Source organism: Mauremys reevesii, linkage group 19 (genome assembly GCF_016161935.1).
Source record: "Mauremys reevesii isolate NIE-2019 linkage group 19, ASM1616193v1, whole genome shotgun sequence".
NCBI lineage: Eukaryota > Metazoa > Chordata > Testudines > Geoemydidae > Mauremys > Mauremys reevesii.
The window spans coordinates 334,737-344,841 of NC_052641.1; the positions used below are offsets into that span (position 1 = coordinate 334,737).

The 10,105-nt window shown below is 52.0% G+C and overlaps 2 non-coding genes across 2 annotated transcripts; one reads left to right on the forward strand and one right to left on the reverse strand.

The window, feature by feature from the left end:
* Positions 1 to 914: 914 nt before the first annotated feature.
* Positions 915 to 986, reverse strand: TRNAQ-CUG. Its single transcript has one exon. It is a non-coding gene; the product is annotated as a tRNA-Gln (tRNA).
* Positions 987 to 5,253: 4,267 nt separating this feature from the next.
* TRNAT-UGU lies at positions 5,254 to 5,327 on the forward strand. Its single transcript has one exon. It is a non-coding gene; the product is annotated as a tRNA-Thr (tRNA).
* Positions 5,328 to 10,105: the final 4,778 nt, after the last annotated feature.

The window sequence follows — 10,105 nt, forward strand, 5'->3', positions numbered from 1 at the left end:
ACACAGATTTTGACAGGTTTTCCCCTGATCAGCAAGTGGATTAAGCACGACTTCAGTGGGTGTTTGCCAGGCCAGGAAGCAGGCTGGCCGGGTGTCTTCATGGCCATCTGCTGTCCATGCATAGGCATGGTCCTCCCTCCTCTGGCCCTGACCTCAGTCGCTCTGTGGCTTATAAGCCTTCCTCAGAGCTGTCAGCACCAGCCGCCTCTGCTCTAGGTGCCCAGAGGAGGAGAGGTGTGCTGGGCTCCAGCCTGGGACTCTTCCTCAGGGCCGCCCAGAGGGGGCAAGAGGGGCAATTTGCCCCAGGCCCTGAGCCCCACAGGCCCCACGAGAGTTTTTCGGGGCCCTGGAGCGGGTCCTCACTCGCCCGGGGCCTGGAAAACTCTTGCGGGCCGGGCGCAGGAGCTTCGCTCCCGGTCTTCGCCGGCGGGGGTCCTTCCGCTCGGGCAGAAGGACCCCCCGCTGGCGAATTACCGCCGAAGACGGAGCCGGACCCGCCGCCGAAGTTCAGCTCGGTCTTCGGCGGTAATTCGGCGGCGGGGGGGCCCCCACCGCAGGTCTTCAGGGCACTTTGGCTGCGGGTCCCGGAACGGAAGGGCCCCCCGCCGCCGAAGACCCCAGGCCCCCGGAATCCTCTGGGCGGCCCTGCTCTTCCTCCCTCCTGCCTACCAAGCCTGGCCCTGCTTTCTTCAAGTGCCATGTGGGCAAGAGGAAAAGTGTGGCCACAAGCACCAAACTTGTGGGCATCAGGTCAAGCAGTGAGAATCCCAACCCCCAGAGCCACTTCTAGACCCCCACCAAAGACCTGACTCCAGTAGGGAGGAGTCACCCAGCAGGAGGGAAATGATTCACTCTTACATAGCTGGAGACAGGAAAGCACTTTGAGCACCAGATCTTTACCACCAGCTAACACAAGGTCCCACTGAGATTTGAACTCAGATTGCAGGATTCAGAGTCCTGAGTGCTGCCCGTTACACCATGGGACCAGCTCATACTGCCTTCTCTGCACATTGGTGACTCTCACAGGGCTGGCTTGTGTAAGGGACTGTTGGCCCTTTACTAAAACTTAGTGGGGTTTTTGGTTGGCTAGTTTCCAGTCCCAATAGAAGGGGGAAGGGTCAATGGGAAATCAGGACCCTGAGACTGACATGCCCCTGGTGCAATGGTCACCAACTGGTAGGGAACAAGTGAGAATTTGTTAATGGAGAAAAATTCCTGGTGAAAATTGGCAAAGCTGTGGAGAGTTTGAAAAGTTCCAGTGAATTTACACATGGGTCTTTACACATGGGTCTCAACCTCAATTTACCTTAGGGCCAGTGCCAGTCCTCCCAGTGGGCCAATAATGTCACTCACACTGCCCAGAACCCGCCCCCCAAAACTCTGCCCCTCACCTGCCTAAGGCTCTGGGAGGGAGTTTGGGTGGGGGAGGGGTTCTGGGGGGCAGGTGCTGGGAGGGAGTTTGGGTGGGGAGGGGTGCTGGGGGCCGGTGCTGGGTGGGTGTTTGGGTGGGGGAGGGGTTCTGGGGGGCAGGCGCTGGGAGGGAGTTTGGGTGGGGAGGGGTTCTGGGGGCAGGCTCTGGGATGGAGTTTGCAGCGCCGTAACATGGGCGAGGCGAGTGAGGCACTTGCCTCAGCTGCAGAAAGTGGAGGGGCAGCTCTACCACGATCAGCGGCGCCGGCGGCAGCTCTACCACTGCCACTTCTTCGGTGGCAGTTCGTCAGTGGGTCCTTCTCTCCGAGAGGGACTCAGGGACCGCTGCTGAATTGCCACCGAAGGATGAATGAAGCGCGGTGGCAATTCAGAGGCAGGTCCTTCCTCCGACAGGGACTCAAGGACCCGCAGCCAAAGAGCCTGGAGCCGGCCCTGGCCTTGAGTACAAAAATTCCTTGTAGGGCTCTGGGAGTTTGGGTGCTGGGTGCAGGCTCTGGGCTGGGGCAGGGAGTCGGGGGAACAGGAGGAGGGTGGGGGTGCAGGCTCTGGGAGGGAGATTAGGTGGGCAGGAGGGTGGGTGTGGAGGGCGAGGGAGTTGGGGGCAGGTGTGTGTGGAGAGGGGTGCAGGCTCTGGGAGGGAGTTTGCGGGGAGGAGGAGGGGTATGTGGGGAGGGGATGGTGGTGCAGGCTCTGGGAGGGAGTAAGGGGTGCGGTGCTTACCGGGGTGTCCAAGGTGGGGTGGGCTGGGGGGCCTCCACGTTCTGCTGCCCCCAGGCATCACCCCCGCAGCATCCCATTGGCTGCAGGGGCTCGGGTGGGGAAGCGCGGAGGCACAGACCCACCCTGCCCTGCCATGCAGAGGGGCCGGCAGCCATTGGAGTGAGCAGGCAGATGCTGCTCAGCTCCGCTGCACTGCTGGGGCTCCTGGGGGGGAGCGCCTGGGGGCAGCAGGTGGGGCCAAGGGAGTGACCCGGTCCCAAAACTGCTGGAGCCCCACGGGTGAGACCTGGGGACCAGGACTGCCAGCCAAACTCCTTGAAGAGGAGGTGTCCTCTCCTGTCAAAACTGATCTTCCTCCTTCAGTTCAGTGACAGCTTGAATTGTTCCTTATCCCGGCAGAGCCAGAGGATTGAAAGCAGCAACATCAAACCCCTGTGTAGCTCGCAGGAATGGACATAAACACTCCCTGGTATCTGAGGAGATGTTTAGCTTTGCCCTTGGTCAACTACAAGGCCAAAGGGAAAGGAGGTGGCACCAAAGGGAAAGGAGAGTGAAACATGGCACATCATTGTTATGCCCATGGTGGCTGCAAAATCTTTTTATGTACTTCTTCTTATCAGCAGTGCATTATTTTCTCTGGCGTCTAGACCTTGACTATACCTTGGCCAAGAAATTTGTACCTTGATAAAATAATTGACTGCCCCTGGTGAAGGCAATGGACTTGACACCCACTGGGATGTCCCAACACCGGTACAAGTGCTAACAACATGGCTGCCTTTTAGCCATCGATTTTAATCGGGGCAATACATTGAAACAACCCCTGTTAAATCATTTCTCAGCCCGAGTCCTTCACCCACATTCCCTAGAGCATTGGGCCACCACGTGGACTTTTCATTTCCCACCTCAATTTCACAGAGACACAATTTCCTTTGCACAGATCCATGAACAGTGAAATCTTCCTGTGTCTCTGGTCTGAACCAGGGCATTCGATTCCAGTGAACCCTTCTCTCCTGCAATGGCAATGGTCAGACAGAGGGGTTGTGGCACCTGCATCCCTGGCAGGAAGCTATTGGCTCAGCTCTTTCTTTCTGCTGCTGCTGTTAGTCCATGTAACATCAAGGGTGGAATGCAAGGCTGAGTTCACGCACCAGCCCCCTGAAATATTTCAGTGCCCCAGAGAAATCCTGCCCCTGGAACAATGTGCTGGAGATTTGACTAGGAAAGGGACTGTCTGAATTGTCAGAGTGGGGAATGAACAACAATCTACAGCAATGTCGTTCACACAAACACACTCTCATCCTGCTCCAGCTGGAAGGGAAATGGGCAGGAATTCTCACTGTTCACCCAAGGGCACACTTACACTGATGCGCAGTCATGAGCGTGCTGGGGAAGCTGGTCTGAGCAATTTGAAGTGACAATTCAGTGAGAACAGAATCATCATGTAGTGGAATAATTGTATGTCAAGTAGTTGTGGCCGAGTGGTTAAGGCGATGGACTAGAAATCTATTGGCATCACCCCGCACAGGTTCAAATCCTGCCAACTACACAAGCACTGTGCTGTTGTTATTATCACTCTAATCTTAGTGCCTGAGCATCCACAGTGCAAACTGGAGCCAGATCTACTTTCACTCTGTGGACACCTAAAATGCTGCTGTGGCATTGCTATAGCACTTTGGAGTAAACAGTGATTGGAGGGGTTTTCCCATCCCTGTAATAGCTGCATTGACAGAACAATTCTTCCTTTTCTTTACCACTATCTAACCAGGGCTTAGGTCACCTTAACTCTATGGGTTGGGTTGGGTTGGGTTGGGGGGTTCACACCCTGAGAGACGTCACTCTGTCAGTTCAGTGCCCAGCGTACACCAGCCCTTAGATCCCTCTTGGTATTTCAATGCAGGCACTGACCTGTGAGAGGAAAACATCAGCTCACAAACACACAGACTGAATTCCCCACATTTCATCTCGCTGCACTTTCCAGAAAGTCACGAAATTCAATTCATTCTTGATAGGACAGAGAAAAAATAAGTGACACTAAGTTTTTGGCTTGGGTAAATAAAATTAAGTGTTTAATTAATATAGTACAAATCTGTACTGATTCCTCTAACTAACACCACAGTGTGAAACAGGAACAGAGACAAAGCTTGTCAGTGACGACTAATTTCGCAAATGATCTTCCCATTATTAATTTCCACGCTGCCCATTGGAGGTCTGGGCACCTCCAGTGTCATTGCTCTGCATTCACCTGCCCCTAGAATTGTTCTCGGACATTCGCCTTCCTCTGCAGCATGGGGCTCAGGTCACTTGCTGGAGGATTCCCTGCACCTTGAGGTCTTTAAGCCACGATTTGAGGACTTCAGTAACTCAGACATAGGTTAGGGTTTTGTTACAGGAGTGGATGGGTGAGATAATGGTCCCTTCTGACCTTAAGTCTATGAATCTAGTCCCAAATTTTAGTCCTGCTTTGGGACAGTGTCTGTCATGCAAGAAACTGCCCAGTCTGCGCTAGCAGTGAGGCTCCTCACTAACAGCTGAAATCAGGAGAGCTGTGTGAAGTGCAGGGCCCCAGGGGTGCCTGAACAGGGGGAGAACAACACCCCAGGACTTTTAAAAATGGGAGGGCTCTGAAAGGGGAGGGGCCCAGCCTCTGTAGCAGGAATGCAGGGCAGGCGAGTTCACAGCGGGCATTATGGGATACTGGTGGAGGCCATTATAGTGATATAATGACCAGCAGCATTTACACTGAAAATTTGTCACTTTAAGTTTGCTGCACAAAGCTCTAGGCCTCTCGTCAAGGTGGTTTTATTTTGTCACCAAAACAGGGCAATTTTGTCGCCAGACGTGGCATTGCAGTGTGTGCACCAGCCAAAAGCTGCCAACCGAGGAGCGTTGTGTGTTTTTCACACACCTGAGCAATATAATGATGCTGAAATAACTTTGCAGTGCAGACCTGGCCAAAGATTCACACACACACACAGAGCTTGCAAGGAAAACGTCACCTGCTCCTCTGCTTTGCAGAATTCAAACACAAGCAAAGCTTGTCAGGCCCCAGTGGGGATGGCAGAGAGTCAGGTGTGGGCAGACAGTGTGTTTTAGCCACAGGCAGGCACCATGGCTTAGCTGGCTAAAGCACCTGTCTTGTAAACAGCAGATCCTGGGTTCAACTCCCAGTGGTGCCTTGTTGGTTAACTTTAGGACACCTGGTATTGGCTACTGACAGAGGACAAAACACAGAGCTAGGTGGGCCTTTGGTCCAGCCCAGTGTGGCTGTTTAAACTGGGATTGAGGAGAAGGGTGAAGAGGAGCAGGCTCTGGTTGGGAGTGAGGAGCAGTGAGCATAGGAGGGACTGAGGGTTGGGTCTGAGGGGCACTGGGAAAAGAGGGGACGTGGGTTTAGGCTGAAGAGCATCTTCATTTGGGGATCCAGCAGGACAGGGGAAGGCAGCAGGTGATTCTAATTCCTTAGGGATATTCTGTGTGTGTGTGTGTGTGTGTGTGTGTGTGCAGGGGAGGAACATGCTCTATGCCCAGAGGCCTTTATTCCTTCAGGCTGCAAGGACAGAGGGGCTGTCAGGAAGTTGCCCCTTCAAACCCAACAACACAAAAAGGCCCTTCTGAGGAAAGGAAAAATCCTGCAGAGAAAAAGTAACCTCCAAGAGGACTCCAGCAAGACAGTGTAAGATCTTGGGGAGTAGTTTATCACCTGACCAGGGACTTGAACCCTGGACCCTCAGATTAAAAGTCTGATGTTCTGCCAACTGAGCTAACCAGGCTCCCAAAGCAAAAGAGCAAGTTGGTGCAGAGGAGAAACTAGTCAAGAAAACAAGAGCGGGAAACAATAGGGGAAACCTGCTGCTCTCTCTGGCCTGGTCAACACTACGAGTTTATATCGAATTTAACAGCATTAAATCACATTAACCCTGCACCCGTCCACACAACGAAGCCCTTTATATCAATATAAAGGGCTCTTAATACCGATATCTGTACTCCTCCCCGACGAGGGGTGTAGCATTGAAATCGATATTGCCATGTTGGATTAGGGTTCGTGTGGCCGCAATTCGACGGTATTGGCCTCCAGGCGCTATCCCACAGTGCACCATTGTGACCGCTCTGGACAGCAATCTGAACTCGGATACACTGGCCAAGTAGACAGGAAAAGTCCCGTGAACTTTTGAATTTAATTTCCTGTTTGCCCAGCGTGGAGCGCTGATCAGCACAGGTGACCATGCAGTCCCAGAATCCAAAAAGAGCTCCAGCATGGACCATGCGGGAGATACTGAAGTTGATCTCTGCATGGGGAGATGAATCCGTTCTATCAGAACTCCGTTCCAAAAGACAAAATGCCAAAACATTTGCAAAAATCTCCAAGGCTATGATGGACAGAGGCTACAGTAGGGACTCAACACAGTGCTGAAACTTAAGGAGCTGAGACAAGTGTACCAGAAAGCCAAAGAATGAAATGGATACTCACAGAGGGAGGGGCGACTGATGACTGTAGCTATCCCACAGTTCCCGCACTGTCCGAAAACCATTTACATTCTTGGCTGAGTTCCCAAAGCCTGAAAGGTCAAAAACATTGTTGTGGGTGGTTCCGGGTATGTGTCATTCCCGCCCCGTGAAAGCCGAGGATAAAAATTGTTTCTCACCTTTTTTCACTGTCACCGTATGTCTACTGGATGCTGCTGTGAGACACGGTGCTGCAGCGCTACACAGCACCATCCTCTTCCCGTCCCTGGCGGACGGCAGACGGTACAGTAGGACTGGTATCCGTCATCGCTGTCCCATGAGTGCTCCTGGCTAGCCTCGGTGCGATCAGCCGGGGGTGCCTGGGCAAAAATGGGAATGACTCCCAGGTCATTCTCTTCTTTAAGCGTCTGTCAGCACCATCCAGTAGACATATGGTGACAGTGAATAAATACTGAATGGGCTCCATGGTTGCCGTGCTATGGCGTCTGCCCAGGCAATCCAGGGAAAAGGGCACAAAATGATTGTCTGCCGTTGCTTTCACGGAGGGAGGATTGAGTGACGACATTTACCCAGAATCACCCGTGACACTGTTTTTGCCCCATCAGGCATTGGGATCTCAACCAAGAATTCCAATGGGCGGGGGAGACTGCAGGAACTATGGGATAGCTATGGCATAGCTACCCATAGTGCAACGCTCTGGAAATTGACGCTAGCCTCGGTACATGGACGCAAACCGCCGAATTAATGTGTTTATTTTGTCACCTTTTTCACTATACTTTATACAATCTGTTTCAAAAAAACAGTTTCTGTAAAATCGGAATAATCCCGTAGTGTAGACATACCCTGAGATTAACAACTTTGGTGGCTAATTGAAAGGCTGATGATTCAAACCCAGGTGAAGATGGAGGTTTTTTTTTTAAGTGATGAGCATCCAGTACATTTTAACAGGCAGAAAAATGCCTCAATGCTGGTCTAGCCTCATTGGGCAAGCATAAGGAACACTTTTGCCGGTGGTATAGTGGTGAGCATAGCTGCCTTCTAAACAGTTGACCTGGGTTCAATTCCCAGCCAATACAGGGATGTGATATTCTCTCCTTTGGGAGCTGGTTTAATTTCAATCATGTTGTATCACTTTATCAATGGAATGACAGAATCCATGTGCTGCGGGTCACTCAACACACAATGAAAGAAGAAAGGGGTGGGACTATACAATGAGCTGTTGGAGTTATCCTGGCATTACAATGTTTGGTTAACTTCTTGAAAAAGTATTTCCTTTACTTCCCTCTCCCTTTTAGACTCAGAGCCTTTAAGGTCAGAAGGGACCAGTGTGATCATCTAGTCCGACCTGCTGCACCACGCAGGCCAAAAGACCCCACCCACCCACTCCTGTAATAGACCCGGGAGGGGAGGCAGCTCTGTGCACTGCCCCTACCTCAGGCAGCACATGGAGGCCCTCTGCTCCCCTCCCCCCATGGGTGTGCAGAGATGTGCCAGCAGCACTGAGGTGGCTCCCTGCCCACTCTGCCTCCGTCCCTCTGTGCCACTCCCAGAAATGGCCGGCATGTCCCAGCATCCCCTGGGGTGGGGGGAGTGTCTCCATTCATTGCCCCTGCCCCGAGTACCGACTCCACAGCGCCCATTGGCCAAGTCACACAGAAGAGCCGGCCGCCATAGGCCAACATCCAAGGGCAGAGGAAGCCAAGCCACAAGGCTTCAAAAGGTGACTGGCCAAGATCCTCTAGCTTTCCCCTGCTGATGCCAAGGCTTTTTCCTCAGCTCATTTCACCACCCTCTGCCATGCAGGGGTTGGGGTTATCGCAGGTGTTACCCAAAATTGGGCCAGCCAGTAAGCAAAGGGAGGACTAATGACCCACCAGAGTTTGGCAGAAAGCAGCACATTTATTATACTGACAGTTAAGCTCAAAATAAGCAGGGCGGGGGGGAGTCACACTCGCACTCGCATACTCACGCTCCCAGGACAGGCACAGCGCTGGAGATGTCAGGATTCTGCAAGGTAAGTGTCCCACAGCGCAGCTATGGACGGTGCGATGAAGGTAAGTCTCCCTGAGGCACAATGAAATACAACGCAGAGAACCACTGGCCAGGCGCTCCGGGCAAAGGGCCTCACTGGAGCTACAAGCTTGTGAGTGCTCTCCTGAGCACAGGGCCCCTTCCCCTTTTAAGGGCCTGCACCTCATGGCCTGCGACTAGAGATGACTTGGCTGCATCTGGTTGGTCACACTCCACCTTGGGCAGTGTCCATGCTCTGGGTGCGTGAGTGCTGCCTAATTAGAGTCCCAGACACCTTGTCTACCTGGGAGCTCTTCTGCTCTTCAACCAGCCCATTCATCCCACCAGCATTCCAGGAGGGAGCGGGAGGGAGAAAGCCACTTCACAGGCATTCAGAGAGGGAGAGGAGACAAAAGTGGGAGCAGGGGAAGTATAAGAGAACTTTTGAGCATAGAAATCACTGCTGCTCCTACAACAGCAGGGACAGGCCAGTAGGAGCTGGGAATAAGCCACCATGTTTCTGCCTGGTTTCAAACCAGGCACCTTTTGCGTGTTAGGAAAACATGATAACCCCTACACCACAGAAACTTTGCCACAAGGCTCTGCCCTCCCTTTATAAGACCATAAGAATGGCCATACTGGGTCAGACCAAAGGTCCATCAACCCCGCATCCTATCTGCCAACAGTGGCCAATGCCAGGTGCCCCAGAGGACTGAACCTAACAGGTAACGATCAAGTGATCTCTCTCCTGCCATCCATCTCCACCCTCTGACAAACAGAGGCTAGGGACACCATTCCTTACCCCTCCTGGCTAATAGCCATTCATGGACTTAACCTCCATTCATTTATCTGCGAAAAGAACAAGGAGCACTTGTGGTGCCTTAGAGACTAACAAATTATTTGAGCATAAGCTTTCATGGGCTAAAACCCACTTCCTCGGATGCCTGCAGTGGAAAATACAGCAGGAAGATATAGATATACAAAGAACATGAAAAAATGGGTGTTGCCATACACACTATAATGAGAGTGAGCAGCTAAGGTGAGCTATTATTAGCAGGAGAAAAAAACCTTTTGTAGTGATAATCGGGATGGCCCATTTCCAACAGTTGACAGGAAGGTGTGAGTAACAGTAGGGGGACAAATAAACATGGGGAAATAGTCTGACTTTGTGTAATGACCCATCCACTCCCAGTCTTTATTCAAGCCTAATTTAATGGTGTCCACGTTGCAAATTAATTCCAAATCAGCAGTCTCTCATTGGAGTCTGTTGTTGAAGGTTTTTTGTTGTAATATTGCAACTTTTAGGTCTGTAATCAAGTGACCAGGGAGGTTGAAGTGTTCTCTGACTGGTTTTTGAATGTTATAATTCTCGATGTCTGATTTGTGTCCGTTTATTATTTTACGTAGAGACTGTCTGGTTTGGCCAATGTACCTGGCAGAGGGCATTGCTGGCACATAATAGCATAAAGAGCTAAGTCAG